Below are 18539 nucleotides of genomic sequence, written 5' to 3'. Positions count from 1 at the left end.
GGACAAGAGGCGCTGGGGTCACTTCTCGCTCCACCCGCGGCAGGCCCGGGGGTCGCTCCCACAGAAGCGCCAGGCATTCCGGGCGGCCCGGGTGGGAGGGTGGGATCCGGCAAACAGCCGCCGTGATTGCCCTCCCGGCCCGGCCTGGCCCGGTCCTCCGGCTCCAGGAAGGAGATGGGAGGTTTGAGGGCCGGATTACCCGGCCAGCTCAGGGGCTCGGAAAAGGATGGCGTCGGGGGCCCAGACTCCATCCCGAGTAAGACGAGGGCCAGACACCGAGCCCAGGTCGGCGCGTCCAGCGGCCTCCCCGCCCCCTCTGTGAGGGCAGTAGGGGTGAGAAGCCAAGACGGCCTGTTACGGGGGGCTCTTACCTCCCCACACCCCTGCGGAGCTCTCTAGGGGCTAGACGCCGCGGAGAGACGCAAAGAGCGACCCGGGCCAGGAGTCCCCGGAGTGCGCGACGTCGGCGCAGGGTTTGTTTCCCAGTCCTGACCTGGGCAGAGCAGATGGCGCAGGCGCAGAGGAGGCTTCACGGCTCACACGCCCCCTCTCTCCGCCAGCCCCGGAGCGCCTGCGCGCTGCTTTGCGGGGGGCCGGGCCAAGGGTGCCCGGCTCCTTACCGGAAGTGCCTGCGAAGGCTCTGGGGTGATGGGACGCTGGAAGATTCGGCCTTAGGTGGGGTCTCTGTTTCCCTCTAGACGCCCTGGAGCCGGGAACTGGAGGCGACCTGCGTCAGTGTTCGCCTTCCTCTGCCCTTCGCTGACCTAGACGCAGCTTCCTCCGCCCCAGCCTCCTGCATCCGCGGAGCCGGCGCGGCGCTCCTATCCGTACCGGACAAACCCGCCCGCCCGGCCGCTGACCCGGCCTGCTCTCCGCGCGGCTGACCTCTCCAAAAACCTCACTTTTTTGCTTCAAACTGGTTTAGCAACACCCCCCGTCAACTCCGCCCACCCGGCAGCAATAAAAATTCTCCCAACCAACCCCGATCTCCAAGCCCTGCAGTCGACTGGCCGTTCGCAATGACTTCCCTTCCCTTCCCTTCGTTGGTTTAGTTCTGCTTTTCTAACAATAGCCACTAGAACAGCTGCCTCCCCTGTTGTTTTGTATGAAAACAAAAGCTGACTTCTCGGATGGTGAAATAGAAATGCTACGTGATGTATATTTCTGCTTGTTGAGCTTTGCTATTTTTACCGCAAGTTTCCTATGCATTTAAATGAGGGAAGAAGAGACATCTGTGTGGGATCAGGGTATCATTCATTACAGACTGGGCGATAATCAGTCGCCGAAAAATTTTAACAGCTCAAAATTCATACCGGTCCTTCAAAAACTGCAGGAGTTACAATATCACAAGACCATCCCGGTCACATGTAATTTGTGGCGAAAGGTTTGACAATCAGGATTCACATCTTAAACCTGCAATTTACAACTCCGGTTGTATTAATCTTGGTTTTTCTAAACTCCGAAATGGAATTGTGTGGTTTTAGTTCAATGGTGAAACTTTTGTTTAAAATAATTTATTGAGCATCTGCTATGTGACAGACGATGCTTTAGATGCTTTGCTTACATTATTTCTCTTAATCCTAAGGATGATTTTGCAAAGCACAGTATACATTTTCTCTACTATATGTTAGGAGCTGTTCACAGATAAAATGAGACCACTGCCATTATGAAACCACAGTCTAGTTAGCAGAGACTGATGTATACAAATGCATATTGGGGACGGAAGTATCTATATAGTACAGTGTGATGACGAAGAGAATAGAAATAGAAAATTAAAACACTAAAACCTTAGATAAATGGAAAAAGTACGTGAATGGTCAATTCACAAAATATGAAATGTAAATGCCTAGTATATATTTTACTAATGTTCAAACTCAATAATAACATGAAGACAAAAGAGCACATATCTAGTTAGCCAATTTGTTTAAAATGTGAATAAATTCTATTGGTGAAAGAACAGTGAAGTCAACACTGGTACACACTGGAGGGGAAATAAATTAGGTCAAAGATTTTGGAAAGTTATTTGTCAAATCACATCAACAACCTTACAACTCTTCACATAACCTAATTTGCAAGAGATGTCAGAACACAAAGATTTACATGGAAAGATACTATGGCAATTCTTATATTTTAAAAATTGACAGCAATCTAAAATCCAACACTGAGAGATGGTTAAAAAGATAATTGCACATATGTAGTTAAAACCATTAAAATTATGTTTATAAAGAATTTTTAACAACTTGAGGAAATTACCTCATAAAAAATATTTAATGTTGCTTATGTAGTATGAAGTCAGCTAACTACACTTATACAATACATGCAATAGAGTACAGAAGGTATGCCAAAATGTTAACAATGGTCATGCCTGTCTGGTTAGAATATAGATGTCATTACCCTGGACATTCTAAATTTTCTACAATGCACACATATTACCTTTTTATTCTGAAAAAAAAAAATTGTAAAGGATGTGATAAATTGATCTGTGAACCTAAGAATCCAGTCTCCCTGTTGTTAAGAATATGGTCTCTGGAATCCAACTACCTGAATCTGAATTCTAGTTCCATCATTTATTAGCAGTGTGACTTAAATTCGCTAAGCTTAGAAGCTTAGTGAACTTAAATTCACTAACCCTATAGTCAGATGGTGATAGAACTAATACATTGCATGAGATAATCCATATAAAGTGCTTGAATGGGTTACTAAACATAAATAAATATTATTTTTGATGGTTATATTTCTTTTTGTAAATTGATCAATTATATTCATGTTATTATATCAACATCCTATAAATTTCGATAATGCACATCATTTCCCTGGAGCACAATTACCTTCAAATATATTTTAAAACTGAATTGCTTAGTCTACTAAACAGAGAACAAGACACAGGAACTTGATGACTACTCCACATGAATGCCACCTTATAAAGACCAGCATTTTTTGGGGGGGGTTGTAAAGAAAGGTAATAAATTTGTTCATATAAAATTTACAGCCCTTGTTTAACATTTAATGCCAAATATAAGAATTTAATTTTAATTAAATAACAAATAATTCTAATTAAATAACAAAATTAAACAGCAAAAGCAAATCACAATCATTTTAGTAGATTTTTAGAAGTATAATAACCTCCTCTAATTATGTCTAGAAAGAGTATTTAATTTGGATTCCACAAAACTTCTGATCCATAGAGTAGCAAAAATAGGAAATGAAATCAACCAACTAACCAAATTTTAAATCAATGACTTATTAATTTAACCCAGTAGTTCTCAGTTGGGCAGAAGGGGAATGATGGTAGTGGTGCTTCTGCCTCACAGAGAACATTTGAAAATGCCTGGAGACATTTTTGGTTGTCACAACTGGGAGAATGCTGCTGACATCTAGTAGGTAGAAGACAGGGATTCTTCTAAATGTCCTACAATACATAGGACAGCCCCAACAACAAAGAATTTTCTAGACTAAATTTTCAATAGTGCCAATGTTGAGAAACCCAGATTTAGACAATCAGGTGTTTAATGGTAGTATATTTCTTCCAATTCCTAGTAAACAGTCCCTTTTTTTTGATGACCACAAGTACAAATGTGAGTTCAGAAACTCAGAAATAGATTTTGAACTCCTGAATAAGGCCCTACACCAATACAAATCAAATTTTGTACAAAGCAGTACACATAACAGTCAACCAGAGAGTGGAAATCTTTAACGGCCATTTTTATGGAGTGGGCATCTAAGCAATTGTACTCTGGCAGAGAGCAATGCTTCATACTTTTTTAGTTCCACCACACACACACACACACACACACACACACACACACACACACACACACACACACACACACACACACACACACACAATCACTTATTATCAAGAACCACTTTACAAATAGCTATCATTTATTGATCACCTATTGCTTTTCAGCCTTATTTAATAAGTAAAACAGATATTCCTGAGCGTGAACATTTTTGCTCATCTGTGATCAAAACACAAAGCTCAGGAATTCTCCCTGATGTTGTAATTACTTTGTAAAGTACAGCAATACTTACTGATGGAGGTCTTTATCCTAACACCAAACTAAAGAATACACTATCTGTCAATAGCCTATTCTCCTTTTGTACTAAGTGCTATAATTTAGCATGGGTTCTTGTGAGAGCTGCTTTTTAATTCTATAAGGAAAATTATAATTGTAGTACCCACAAGACAATCACTATAAGTCCTTGGATGTAACGCAATAGCTGTATTAAAGTTCTAAAAACCAAAAGCTCAGATAACCGAAATTTTTTTCTGAGTATATTTTGAAATCTATGACAAAGACACAAATAAAAGAAATGACATAAAATTTTATTTGTTGGTAAATCATATAAAACTTCTGAATGTTCTACATCAATAGTAAAAAAGGGAAATAATTAATGTTCATTTCAACAAATACTTATTTGTTTATGGAACATAATTGCATTGTTTTTCCTATTGAAAAATTCTCAATGCAAGATCCTGCAGTGCTTTTGAATTGACGAAAAAGAAAAGGAAAGAAAGTTGCATGAATATTTAGGGTTAAATTGTGTTTGATTATATTAAGAAGATTTCCTTAACAATTCTAATAAATGAAAGTTTATTCAGTTAACCTGGTTTAACTCCTCTCTCTCTATGTATATACTCAATAAACAAAAAGAAATGGCCAATAAGGCAGGAGCCTCAAATAGTTGTTAAAAAACAATTGTATGTTGTAGCATATTAGATTCAAAACTGTAGTATCTTATTTTGTGGTTTCATGTTATTTTGTAACATGTAGCAATGTTAGTTTACAGATTCATGTTATTTTGTAACAGATTGAAGTACTGTTAGATTGTGCCTTCTGAACTGAATAATAAGGAAAATAAACATGCTACTAAGACCTCGCATGCCTTTCACATACCAATGAAATTATACTTTGTAACACATTTATTTGTTTATGAGTGTTTCCTCTGTGCAGTACACTATGCTGAGTTAAAAGAATCACAAAGGCAAATAATTCATGGTTTTTGTACTGAAGAAGTTCACAATCCACTGTCATTCTTTGATTTACTAAAATAGATATTTGAGAGATTGATGGCAGATACAAGACCTTTATGTAGATTCTTGGTCAATTAAATCTTCTGTGATTTCCTTTGTTGATTGAAATGAAGAAGAAACCTGCCCATCAAATGCAGTGTCAAATAAAATATTAATGAAAAAGAATCCTTGACAAAGTTTGGATCATAATTGCTGAAAAATTCCATATATCAGCTTGTACCTCTGAAGAGCTCAGTTTGTAACTAAATGGTTTCTGCATTTGAGAAAATCATACCAATTGTAACACGTTTGGCCAGTTTATTCCCTAGACTAACCAGTCATTGCTTGAATCATCAGCAGTTTTCATTGTTTTCAAGGGTAACCGGAATCTTGATGATTTAAGAGGCTTCAGTTCCACAGTAATATGAACTTCCAAAGCTGTTCCTTTTTCATTAGTAACATGGGTGGAGAAAAACACCGAAAGCAAATGAAATTCAACTATTACAATTTTATGTTTCTGTCCTATTTCTTGGCTGGTCTTACACTACCAAGGGATTTTAGAAATAGGGATTTATTGCCCCCAAACACAGAATGTGACCTGAAACTGTTAGTTAACCATCGTATTTAAGTGCTATGTAACCATGATAAAACACTCATATCACAAGGAAAATGGCTAAAACATTTTTTTTTTAAACCAGGATCATTTTGATCAGCAATAGCATTGACATTGGAGCAATGTCACTGCAGCTATCTATGTTTTTCAAAATTCATGTGTTGGAACCTAATGGCCAATGTGATATGATAGGATTAAGAGGTGGGAGGGCTTTAGGAGGTGATTAAGTCACGAGGGCAGAGCTCTCATGGACGGTATCAGAGCCCTTATAAAAGGGCTTGTGTTCACTCTCTTCTGCTCTTCCACCAGGTGAGGTCTCCAAGAGGGCACTATCTATAAGAAATGGGCCTTCATTAGACACTGAACTTGCTTCCACCTTGATCTTGGACTTCCCAGGCTTCAAAACCATGAGACAATAAATTTCTGTTCTTTATGTTACCCAATCTCAGGTATTTTGTTATAACAGCACAAATGGACTAAGACAGTCACTAATGAAAAAATGATTACAGTTTTGGTGATCATGAGAACTAATTTTTTTTAAATGCATGGAAATTTTTGGAAAGAAATCCACTAAAATACTAATTGTGATTATCTTGGGATCATGATATCGTGAGCGATCCCCCCTTTTTTCTGGTTTTACATATTTTCCAAGTTTTTTACAGTGAGAACATAATACCCTAATGATGAAACACTTTCTTTTAAAAAGTATTGATGAATTCATAATTAAGTCAACGAATTACCTCACAGTCATTATGCAATCTCTGCATACAATATACTGCATGCCTGTAATTCACAAGAGACAATCTGAAAGGATGGATAAACACTTGTGTCTGGTTGCTGTTTTAGAGGTGGCAACAAGCTTAAGTGTGATACAGCTTTTACATCATGACACACACTCTCTCACTAAGGAAGTCATTAGAATTCTCTGCCAAATATTTTCAGTTCTCCTTTTTCTGGGCATGTGATGGCAGTGTACTTCCTGGCCTCCTTGCAGTTGAATAGGGCCATATGGCTAATCCAGGCAAATGAATTGTGAGCAGAAATGACATGTGTCATTTCTAGACTGGGTTATTTACTCACCACTTTGAGACCCTCCAGAGCCTACCTTCCCTCTGGCATAGCAAAAGGCAAGACTTGATATTGTAACTGCTCTATCAGCTTCAACCCTGATGGATTCCAATGAACAGAACACCTCTAGAACAAGAAATAAACCTTGCTGTTTTATGCCACTGAGATTTGGGGGATGATTAATTACTGCAACATAACTTAGTCTATCCTAGCAAATAAACTGAAACTTTGTGTTATGCCTCTGAGATTTATAAGTGCCTATTTTGACTAATACACTGAGACAGCACCTCGATGACACTGTCTATGGCAGCACTGGTTCCTAATGTGTTTTTCCTTTGCAAGTGAATTACTCTATACTTATAATTATTATGATTTGCCAAGTAAATTACATGTCATTATAAATGTATGCTCATCTCTATTGAGTGACAGATTTTTTTATTATGGAAAATGTCAATCACATATAAAAGTAGAGAGATATTATGGTCTGCATGTTTGTGTTCCCCCAAAATTCATATGTTGAAATCCTAACCCCAAAGTGGTGGTATTAGGAGATGAGGCCTTTGGGAGGTAATAAAGATAATGAGGGCAGATCCCTTACAATTAGGATTAATGCCCTTATAAAAGAGACTGCAGAGAAGTAACTAGCTCCTTCTGCTATGTGAACTTACAGTGAGAAATCTATCTATGAAGGAGGTGGACCCTCACCAAACACCTGATCTACATCTTGGACTTAGCAGCCTCCAGAACTGTGAGAAATAAATTTCTGTTGTTTATAGACTACCCACATTAAGGTATTTTTTAATAGCATCTCAAATACACTAAGGCAGTGCAATAAACCATGTTTTTACTTCTCAGCTTCAACAATCAGCAACTTATGGTCATGTATCTTATTTTATCTGCACACTCATTCACTTTACCCCCACTTCCCCAAACTTGATTATTTTGAGGCAAATCTCATTTATTATGTCTTTTCATCTCTAAGTTGTTCTACATATATGTTTAAAAGATAAGTACCTTACAAAGTAGAAATAATAATGTGATCAACTCCCTTGTATCCAATACCACCACCCAACACCGACAACCTTGTTTCATCTCTACCCTTACCCACCCATATTGCTTTGAAGCAAATCCCATACTTCATGTCATTTCATCCATAAATATTTCAATATACATTTTTAAAAGAAAATAGCTCTTTGCAAAAACATAATAACCCTGTTCCTTGTAAACTTGTAGCTATCTCTAGAGGCTTGGTTTGATACAGGTTCAGTTTTTTGGCAAGGCTACTTCATAAGTGGTGCCATGTACTTCCATCAGGAGACACATAATATCTTGTTTGCTGTCATTCAGTGATGTTAACCACCATTGAAAATTACTGCTTTGTTCCAGTATTTGATTTGGGGTTTGCAATTGATGACATTCTAATCTATTATTTCTTTTTTATTCATTGGCTGGAATTCTTTTATAGAGAAAAAAAAATTCCTCAATAACTATTTAGTTTTCATGAAATAAAGTTTACACAAAAAAGGAAAATACTTTGGAAAGTTAAATATTTAACCTTTTACTGACAGTTTTTTAGGAGAATGTGTTGGTTCTGTTGTATCCTCTAAAGGAGACCAATGGTTGTGGTGATAGGGTTAATATATGTAAAAAATACACAGGCACACATATTTATAAAACGGTAAACGTATTTAGGTATGCATTATACTAAACCAGTTCTCTAAATTTTTTGGCATTTTTAAAAACAAATTTAAGCATTTTTACTATTCTTCACTCAAATACTTAATACTATAATTAACATATCGTATCCATTTTCATAATCATAATGCTAAAAAATATTAAAGTAGTCAAAGGAATCCTAATTAAATTTGAATCAGATTAGGTTTTAGTTATAATTCTGTTAGAATTCTATTTTCCTTTCAAGTCATAAAACAGGTTCAATAAGAAAACTTCTCAAAACTATTAGTTACTTTTATATATGCAAGGAGAATTATGACTGAAGTCCTCTACAAAAATTTCAAAGATATAGGCATATCATATTAGCATATGGGTGTATTAATTTTATGTTTAGAAGCTGGAACAAGGACACTCACGAGAATGTGTTGAGATGGAATTGACAATAGCAGGCAATCTACAGCAAGAAGAGCCAACTGCTGGTCATCTAATTCCACTGCCAGTTAACATGTAAACTGGAGCCAGAAAGAGAACCGAAATTCAAATTAGAGAAGTGAAATTAAATATCCCAAATATACTCAAGAAAAGAGATCATGTTTCCAAACATTGAGAGAAAGAGCTTTAGCCTTCTTCAGCTGGGAAGAAAACAAGGAACCCATCACAGGGTGGCAGAGACCAAGTCCTCAGGCATGCAGTGACCCTCTCACAGACTTGGCTATGGCTATCAGTCTGAAGTCACTGGGAAGATCCCCCCCCGCGAGGTGCGTTTCTGAGCCTGTCTAGAGCCTCAGTGCCCAAGAGACAGGCTCCGGGGCTCTACAACAGCACCCCGGAGTCAACGAAGCAATGGTAAAGATGGTAGCCATAGAGAAGAACAAAGAACCAGCTCAACCTCCTGATTTTGACATTACAGAAGCCCCGGATTACTGCAGGACCCCCACCAAGAGAGAAAAGGGAGTACTGAAGATGATTGGTTGAATTTTGCCTCCAACCTCAGAACAAGTTATATGTGATTTAGGAAATAAGGAACTATGATATTTTTTGTATTCTGGAACTGTGGAATAAAATTTATGCCTATTATATGTGGTTTTATAATAGTGATCTCTCAATAAAAAGCATGAAGATAGAATAAGCCTGTCCTCGATGATGAGAGTTCATAATATTCATAATAGATCTCTCAGCTTTTTTTTTTTTTTTTTGTAACAGAGATTTGGTAGTCAGTTCAAAAAAGATTTTTGTATATAAGATTTCTTTAACCTTCAAATCGATAAAGAGAAACAGTGATAACTAGAGGAAGCTTTTCAATACACTTTACAACTTGCCTTAATATTTTTAAAAACCCAGAATTAGGTGGACCTTGAGACTTTTACAACCCAAATTAAAGCATGTGGCACATATACATATATATATATAGTTAAATAGGTTTTTTAAAAAGTACGCACTAAACAGGAAAAAGAAATCATCTTTGCCTCTTTTATCTTCTTGAATTAAAGCTTCGCAAGAGTATCTACTGTTGTTGGCCAATGATATATAAGGGGACTGGATAAAATGGGAGCACATTTCATATTTTGTCATGTGGCATTTTCTCCCTATTATGGTCATTTCCCTGCCCATTTCCTTTCTAACATCAAGGACTCCTAGACAGGATCGTTTGTCTTAAATTAACACTATTATTTTTCCCAAGTAGAATTTTCTTCAATGACTTTTAATCTATTTTCATTTCTATGATGGCTCATCATTTCCATTATGATTTAGGCTTTTCTTGCTGTTCTTTTAGGTTTTAGTTAGGTTTAGATTTGGTAAAGGACATCAGTAGATCCCCAAATATCAGAGTCTTAAACTAGATGCTTATTTTTCTTTTGCATTAACATCCAGATACAGGTGGTCGAAGGCTGCCATGGAAGTTTGTTTTCTGATCTCAATACAGACTTTGCATCCTTCTGGTTTTTCACTTTATCATCTGTGATCTCTATTCTAGTTTACCTTATGGCCCAAGATGGCTACCCCAGTTCCAACTATCATGTCCACGTTTCAACCAGCAGGAAGGAGGAAAGAGACATGGTAGGACAAAGCGTACATGTAAGCTGTTCCTTAAGGAAGGTCTTCTGAACTGTTACCAGACAGTCTTGTTCAGATCCACTGGTCAGAACTAATTCTCATGGCCACATATTATTGCAAGGAAGCCTGGGGAATTGTCTTTATTTTGGGAGGCCCTGTGCCCAGCTGAAAATTCTAATGGAAGAATGAATATTGGGAGGGAATAGCAGTTTCTGCCACACTTTTTTTGAACCATGGTGCCACTGGGAGCTCCCTTGTTGCAAGGACACAGCAATATGTCACCAAATAGCATGGACCTGAGCAGGTTCTCCATGATCATTGCAACTCCAAAGTGAAGACTGCCTTTCGGTCACACTGGAAAACACCGCAAACCATTACATTGTTTGTGTATAATCTTCACCCGCAAAGTCAAATAAGACAGCTCTCTCTCCTCCCCTCACTCTTTCTCTTCCCCTCACTCTCTCTCTTCCCCTCCACAGCCACATTTTTTTACTCTCAGTGACTTCATTTCCTTATTCATCTTTAACCTTCTCCAAAATGTATTCTCCCTAATTAATCCACCATTCTTGCTAAGGCCAACAGTGACTCGCATAAAACTAAATTAATCAGCTGTTCTAATGTCATCTTTCATGACTTCTCAGCATCTAGCAAAGCTGACACTTCCTCCTTCTTAAAACCCTCTCTTCCTTTGGATTCCATCCAGACCTCTTTGAACATCTCCTTTGTGAGCCTCTCTTCTAACAGAACATAAAATGATGGATATCTTCTGAGCTCAGTTCTAAGTACTTCTCTTCTCTATCACTATAGATGACTTCATCTACCACAGGCTTCAATTATTACCATGTGCTGAAGATTCCAAAATCCATTGTCTGAGCTACAGACCATTATATTCAACTAATTACTATCTGTTTTAACTGATATTTCTCACAAGAACTTCATATAGTACTTAGCACAGTGTCTGTTACTAGCAGAAACTCATTATGTATTAGCTAATTGACAAATATAGTTACATTAAAATTATAGTTATATTAAAATATAAATTACAGTTATATTAAAAATATAGATATATAGAATTTCCTTTCATTTATGACTTGGCATTTTTGTGTATATTATGTAACCTAATAAAGTTGTGCTCTGCGGGAGGCACAAAGGAAAAAAAGAAATTTCCATATCAAAAACTTAAGTCGTTATCTTCCTCATGCAACCAGTTTTTACTCCAGAGTTTGCTATATCAGTGAATTGTACTCATTTGCTCAAGACAAAGACTTAGGGGTCATCCACTGTTGGGAAAATAGAATAGTTTGGTCAGGACCCTCGCCTCCAGTCTGGTTGGGTATGGTTCAGCACATCCTTTGTAAGCAAATTGTGTGTGTGTGTGTGTGTGTGTGTGTGTGTGTGTGTGTGTGTGTGTGTGTGTGTGTGGAGTTAATGCACATGCGTGCCAATGTATTTTTTTAGTTTTGTTGCTATTCTTGTGTTCTTCAGAGTTTGTGAAGCAGGCAGGCAGGTTTCTGCCTTGGGCATCAGCCCAGGGCACAGCCATGCTTTCGAACCTATGGCTCCAAGGACCTTTTGGCCGGTTACCTAGCTCACAGACCTGCGTGTGAAGGGGTCTGGTGACCCAGCCTGGCATGTGAAGGGTTTGTGACCCAGTCTGTGAATGGGCTTGAGGGGTCTGTGGGCTCCAGACCCAGCCTTAGCTTGACAATCAGCCCAGTTGGTGCAGGATTTCCAGCAGGTAAAAGAGCCCAACAACTGGCGTGGTCACCTAGCTTGACAACTGGCATCACGAACAGGATTAAGAGCTAGACAATTGGTCCTGTGAGGATTCCAGCTTAGCCTTAGCCTCGCAGTAGCCAGACACCAAGGAAGAGGAGATTTAAAAAGGTCAACATTGTCAAAAAGCACCACGATGTCAAATAAGATAAAGCTGTTGATGATTTAATCAAGATCAGTTGCAGTGAATAGATTCAGGAAGAAAAAAATTCAAATATTGAGGAGTGAATGGAAATGAGCAAGTAGAGCCATGTAGAAACTAGTCTTTTGAGACACTTGGTTATGCAGGAAGAGGAAAGTCAGGATCTAGAAGAAAGAGTATGAAAGAAATAAGGTATATGAAAGAGGAAGGCTGTTTGGTAGTGGAGGCCAATTCAGTTAAACATACTGAATTTGATGTGTTGGCCAAGTGGTGCAGGCAGATAAAAACTTCATTGGAGCACAGGTGAGAGGTCAAAACCAGGATCTTTAGCTCCGTGAAGGTTATCTGCATGGCGGTCATACTGAAACCCAGAGATTACCTGAAGTGCTACCTGAGGGAGAATAGAAAAGGAAGAGGAAAGGCCTGGAACAAAAAAGTGCCTTGTTAGGATGTGAGGAGAGAACGAAATAGAAAAGAAAATGGTAGGAGAGTGGACAAATATGGTGCTGTGGTTTGAATGTTTGTTCCTCCAAAATTCATGTTGGACCCTATGACCCAATAGTCTTAAAAGGTGTAGACTTTAGGAAGTAATTAGGCCATGAGGGCTCTGATTTTAGTGGAAGGGGAAAGAAACTGAGACCAGATTGCAAGTCCTTAAAAAAGGCTGCTGCAGTTTGCTGAATTGCTATGTTAATGCCCTACCACCAATTATCAAATAGTCCTCTCTCTTGCCATTGATTGTGATGATGCAATACATTAATAAATGTATTTATATTTTAGTACATGCCAGTAGGATATCTATTTTAATCCATTGATTTACCTGTACCATGCAGCTGAAATTAATAAAGATTTATGGTAGATTTTTTACATTTTTAATATCTAGTTGGACTTATTTTCCATAATTTAATGGTGAATTTTTATGTAGCTGATTTTTTTGGTTAAGCTTTCAGTTTTTATTAGTGCCAATTAAATATCTGTTTGTTTAGCACAATCACAAAATAAATGATTTACATCAATTACTGTAATACCCAAATGCAATCTCATCTATGTAACTTCTAGTATAACTGTGAACAATATATAATTAATATAATTAAAATGCTATGTCTATAGCTGTATTCCCAGAATATGTCAAATGACTATTATCTCATTTTCTATGAATCTGGCACAAAACCAAAATTACGTAGCCTAATATTTAGTATCAAAATCGTGAAGATGACTCAGGAGAGCCTGATTGCACTTAGTATTCTGCATAAATTCTAGGCTCTATATTAATCATTTTGATGAGAAAAAGAGCTATAAAGTAATATATTTCTTATATTCTCCTGCCAAGATTTAAACTCTTGGCAGAGTCCCACTAGCATAGTTTTTTAGGTTGAAGTTAAACTGTCATTTCTAAACTTTGCATTGCAAATCGAAGCACAGAAAAAGGAAAGGGAAATGGAAGCTATGTTTCAAATGTCAATTACTTCTATTCAACAACTGGTTATTGTCATTTCTTAAAGGAGCACACTTACAGATTCTATTTTTCCCTTAGCCAATCTAAGTAGATTTTCATTATTTTTTCTAAATCATGTAATGTCCAGAGTTTTAAAATATTGGCCAATAAACACTTTACATAAATTTTAAGTATAATTGCCAACAAAATATTTTGATACACAATACCAATATAACTTTGCAGAATGTTTTCCATAAGGTTTGATCATGTAAACTAATCCTGAAAATTAAAAATATGCAGAAAACCTGCAACTTCTCAAGTTATGGTGACATTGGTGTTTTTCAAGGGCTCTTGATATAAACATCTTTAAATTCTGATATGAATGGGATTTTTGTCAAAAAAGCTAACTCTCGATGGCAAGAAATCACATTGTAGTAAGTGTTCTTGTGTAGTTTGACATGATACGAGATTCTGGATGGAACCAATGCAGCCCTTGGGGTTAAAAATTTGGGGATCTGAATAAACAGAATCATGTAAAACATAGTATTTTGAAGTTTTATAACAGTGGTTTTTGAATGAAAAAATTTTCCTTATATGATTTGATCTTTATTCTGTTTCACAGTGTCCTCTTTTCTTGCAATGCCTGGGCAAATGACTAATTGGTCTTTGATTAGCCAAAGTTGCTTCTTTATTATCTATCAGAATGCACAGCCATTTTAAAAATGTATGAGCTTATCAGTAAACCATAGACCGTATAACCATATTAAGAGAAAAAACACTTATTATAGTTTATAATCATAATTTTTAGTTTTTTACTCCTTAACTGTCAACCAATGTAAATAATTAGGTGTCTACTGTTTCTCAGCCAGATTCCCTAAATATTATTGAAGATTTAAGAAAAGAAACTAAAGACAATATCTATTTTATTGAAAATCTTACAGTTGAGGAGAATGAGTATGCATTATATATATATATATATATAAATCTACACATGTATTCACAATATATACCTAATTATCTGTGCACAAATAGCAACTTTAAAACCTTCTAGGGATAAGTATAAGTTGTATAATGTCTTTCTGTGCCTTAGCTTAGTCATTTATAAAATAAGGATAATGATACTCACCTTATGGGATTGTTGTAAAGATTAAATGACTAATGTACATGGAAGTGTCTCAAAAGCTAAGGAGCTAGACAAACAAGGTTATAATTATGACTTTAGTATAAAAATGATGACTTCGTAAAGTTTAAAAGAATAAACAAGCAGCTGGCATTCGTTAAGGAAAATCTCTTGTCATATGTGGAGCTTTCAATCTGGTCTTGCAGAACTTTGGGAAAAAAGAGAGAGCTCTCAAGTATTTTGAGGAGATAAATTTGGTGGAAGGTATCACCACAGGGAAAACAGCATCAAAGACAAAGAAAGAAAGGCCATTACAGAGGCATGAATAAGTTGAGTTAGAAGAACAGCAAAGAGAGCAGGAGCAGATGCCCTACCAAGGTTGAAAATAGTTCATAATCTCTAACAGCAAGAAAGAAAAGACACTGATGAAATCTATTAGCATCATAATGATATATCTTGGAGGTTGTCCTGGTTTTCAGCTCTCTTAGAATATTTTTCAGAATCTAGCATAGCCAAGAATCTCTCTCCTAGGCTCTTCTCTTTCTTTTTGACAGAAGTCCTAAAACTAAACATGTAAATTCAACTGAAATTTGAAGATAGAAATATTAATCTTCCTACTAAAGGTGGATTTTGCCATGAAGCTAATGAAACTGAAGCTTCCAAGTCCCGAGAGAGGCCCCAACAACAAGTTTACATGGTCATATAATCTTGTAAAGTTTGCAAAAGTTATCTTTTCCAATTTTAAATAAATATTTACTTTTGTGCCTAAATTCTTTTCATAATTATATATATAAATATATATTTTAAAAGGGCTTCCAAATTATGTAAGCTAGAGGCTCCGTAAAATCTGAATCGCCCCCGAAAAACAGATAAGAATGAACTAATATTAATTCATTACTAAATTGGTGAGGAAACTTTTGGTAAAGATAAGACAAGCATCATAGGTAAAGAAAAAAGCAGGAATTTTAGAGCAAAGTTTATAAATGCAAAGGCCTATTGGCAGGACCAGCTATAATTTGTGGGGCCCGGTGGAAAATAAAAATGTAAGACCCCTTGATCAAAGATTATAATGAATCTCCAAGATGGTGATTGCAGAACATTAAAGCACAGGATTCTTCCAAGCATGGGGCCTAGTAGGACCGCAAAGGTCACACACCTATGAAGTCAGCCCTGCCCATAGGTACCATTAGGTAATATAGGCCCAGTGTAAGAAAACCTCCAACTAAAAAGCCTTGAGTGCTACTTAAGGCACCCTCTGTTATTTACCTTGAGTGACAGTTGCCAAGCTGGGCCCAGAATTGCTACCTCTGTTGATTTTTAAAGATAAGTCAGCATTCTGAGTTTCTGTGTGCAGTCAGCTAGTTTTTAAATATTAACAATTCAAATTATCTGGAAAACACTATTCAGACCATACCAAATGTGTCTGGATAGTTTAATGGTGGTGGTAAAAATAGCCTGTGAACCCTCATTTGGAATCTTTGCTTCAGAACCAGAGAGATCTGGATTTGAATCTGAATTTTTCCATGTGGTAGCCGTATGATCTCTCCTGAGATTTATTTTCTTCATGTAGCTCAGAGCCTGGCATATGGAAAGTGCTCCATAAATGTTAGTTCAATATCTCACACTCTCAAGCACATATGCTGGTTGCTCTTTCAATTAGTTAATTGTCAAAGAAGGCCCATCTTCTTGTAGGTGTAGATATTTTTATTTAAAACTAAGAAAAATTCAGGAATTTTTTTTTTGGAAGTTATATAAGTGGTAGACTAAGGAAATGCCCTCTCTCCAGTTCACCTAATCCTGGAATAATATAATGATTGAGGCTTACATGTTTTTTTCATTTCTTACACAAGAAACTATGGTAAGGAAAAAAAATCAGACAACCTGGTACTCAAATCAACAGTGAATGGTCATCTCTATGTACCAATTTCCTCTGTCTACAAAAGATCCATGTGCCTATTTCTACTATCTAAAAAAGAAATATTTTTAATAATCTACCTCATAGAGTTTCTCTAAACTATTATACCCAAAGTCTTGTCCCTAAGAAATTTGCAAACAGATGGTGAAAACTGTTTGAAATGGAATAAGTTTTATATAGATGAGTTGTTTTATAGACTGTATGGCTACTGTATCAGTCAGCTATTGCAGTAATAATGTTTTATAATAAACCCCTGTAAAACTCAGTAGCTTGTAACAATAGGCATTTGTTTCTTGTTCACACATCTTTGGGTATGTAGTGCTTCAAGCTGACTTAGGCTGGGCCCAGCTGGGCTTGGCCCCAAGCTGTAGGTGGTTTCAAGGTTGCTCAATGGATTTTTTATCTTTCTTGGGCCAGAATGTTATTCTCATGGAAAAAGGCAGAAAAGCAAGAAGGCAAACCCGATTGCTCATTTCAAGCCTTCGCTTATGAGTCCCCTGACATAACATTGGCCAATATAAGTTATATGGCTAAGCCCAAGTTAAGGGATAGAAAAGTATACTCTACCAACCATGGAGCCATGGTAATGATGCAAGCGTAGTAACAGGGGAGAGAAGAATTAAGTTTAATAATTCAATATTCCTCGGATATCTTAATAAAACTGAGATATTTTTGATCTATACCTTTTGTAGTTTTATTTTCCATGGAACATTATTGAAGTTTGTCTACATTGTTTAAAATTTTTTTTGTGCCAAAATGATTGTTGTGGGTATTCTGATGTGGAACTCTGAGGTAGCAAGCCAGTAGTTATTTAACAGTTAGAGGAAATCCAAATCTACCTCCCAAGGAGGATCCCTGGCTTTGCCTACTGATACCTATTCCTATGACCTACTTACATGCAAGCATGAGGGTCTCTATCCTCGCACGCCACTCTTAGTCAGACCCTGTCTGCTTTCCAAAGCTTGTGGCTCTGCCTTCATTAGCTACACAGAATACCAGCATTCCTGAGTCTTCCTCAGAGTTTATTTTCAAATTTTCTGCCTTTGAACTAATATCAAAAGCTTAGTTGAAAGAGTTCTTCAGGAGTCATCTAGGGTAATGTTTTACATAGTCTTCCTAGGTATTCCAAGTATTTTCCTTGAATCAAATTAGATTTTAAGAAGGCTCCATACTTGGACTACATTATTTAGTCCCTTGCAAAATTACCAATACTGAATTGAGTTTTAATGTTATATCCTCAGCTTTTATTAAAGTTATTATAAGAGAAAGTCATATAAAATTTATTCTTGTTTTTGTTATTCAGCTGTCACTGAGGTCATTGTATTGCTCAAAGGCCGCTTTGAGTCTTTTGTCAGAAATTGCTATTAGAAGTTAATGCCAGAAAGAATGATGTGTGCTTGAGGAATAGGTATGCGTCTTCCTTCTGAAAGCTATGAAATCAACCCGTTTCATGTTCAGAGGTGAATCCAATGATCAACCACACTAAGTCCACATCTTTTATGATCTCTCTTTACCTTTTTTCATGGTTGATTCTCTATTTCTATTTTATTATATGTAAACATAGAGATGATTGATAGATTACATATAAACATATAGATAGATAAATCTCCTTTAGGGGGAGCTACAGAAAAATCCTTTAAGGAAAGAGATGTCTTCTACTGTGCTATGTATTTTTTTTTTTTTAATGTTAAAGGAAACATCATTCCAGACAGTCATTGTAAATA

General features: G+C 36.9%; 1 protein-coding gene across 4 annotated transcripts in view; it reads right to left on the bottom strand.

Annotated features, from left to right (window-relative positions):
• Window positions 1-693, bottom strand: part of ZFYVE16 (zinc finger FYVE-type containing 16) — a 65600-nt gene extending 64907 nt beyond the window's left edge. For 3 of the 4 annotated variants that reach the window (XM_063086186.1, XM_063086189.1, XM_063086187.1), the window contains exon 1: window positions 372-489. The gene's annotated coding sequence lies outside the window, so the exon portion shown is untranslated. Of the gene's footprint in view, window positions 1-371; window positions 490-620 lie in introns of those variants that run through there. The other variant, XM_063086188.1, reaches the window with a different exon arrangement.
• Between the last annotated feature and the right edge of the window lie 17846 nt (window positions 694-18539).

The sequence above is a fragment of the Cynocephalus volans genome, chromosome 2 (assembly GCF_027409185.1).
Source record: "Cynocephalus volans isolate mCynVol1 chromosome 2, mCynVol1.pri, whole genome shotgun sequence".
Lineage (NCBI taxonomy): Eukaryota > Metazoa > Chordata > Mammalia > Dermoptera > Cynocephalidae > Cynocephalus > Cynocephalus volans.
The sequence above is the reverse complement of the archived record's forward strand: the minus strand, read 5'-3'. Positions and strand labels throughout refer to the sequence as shown.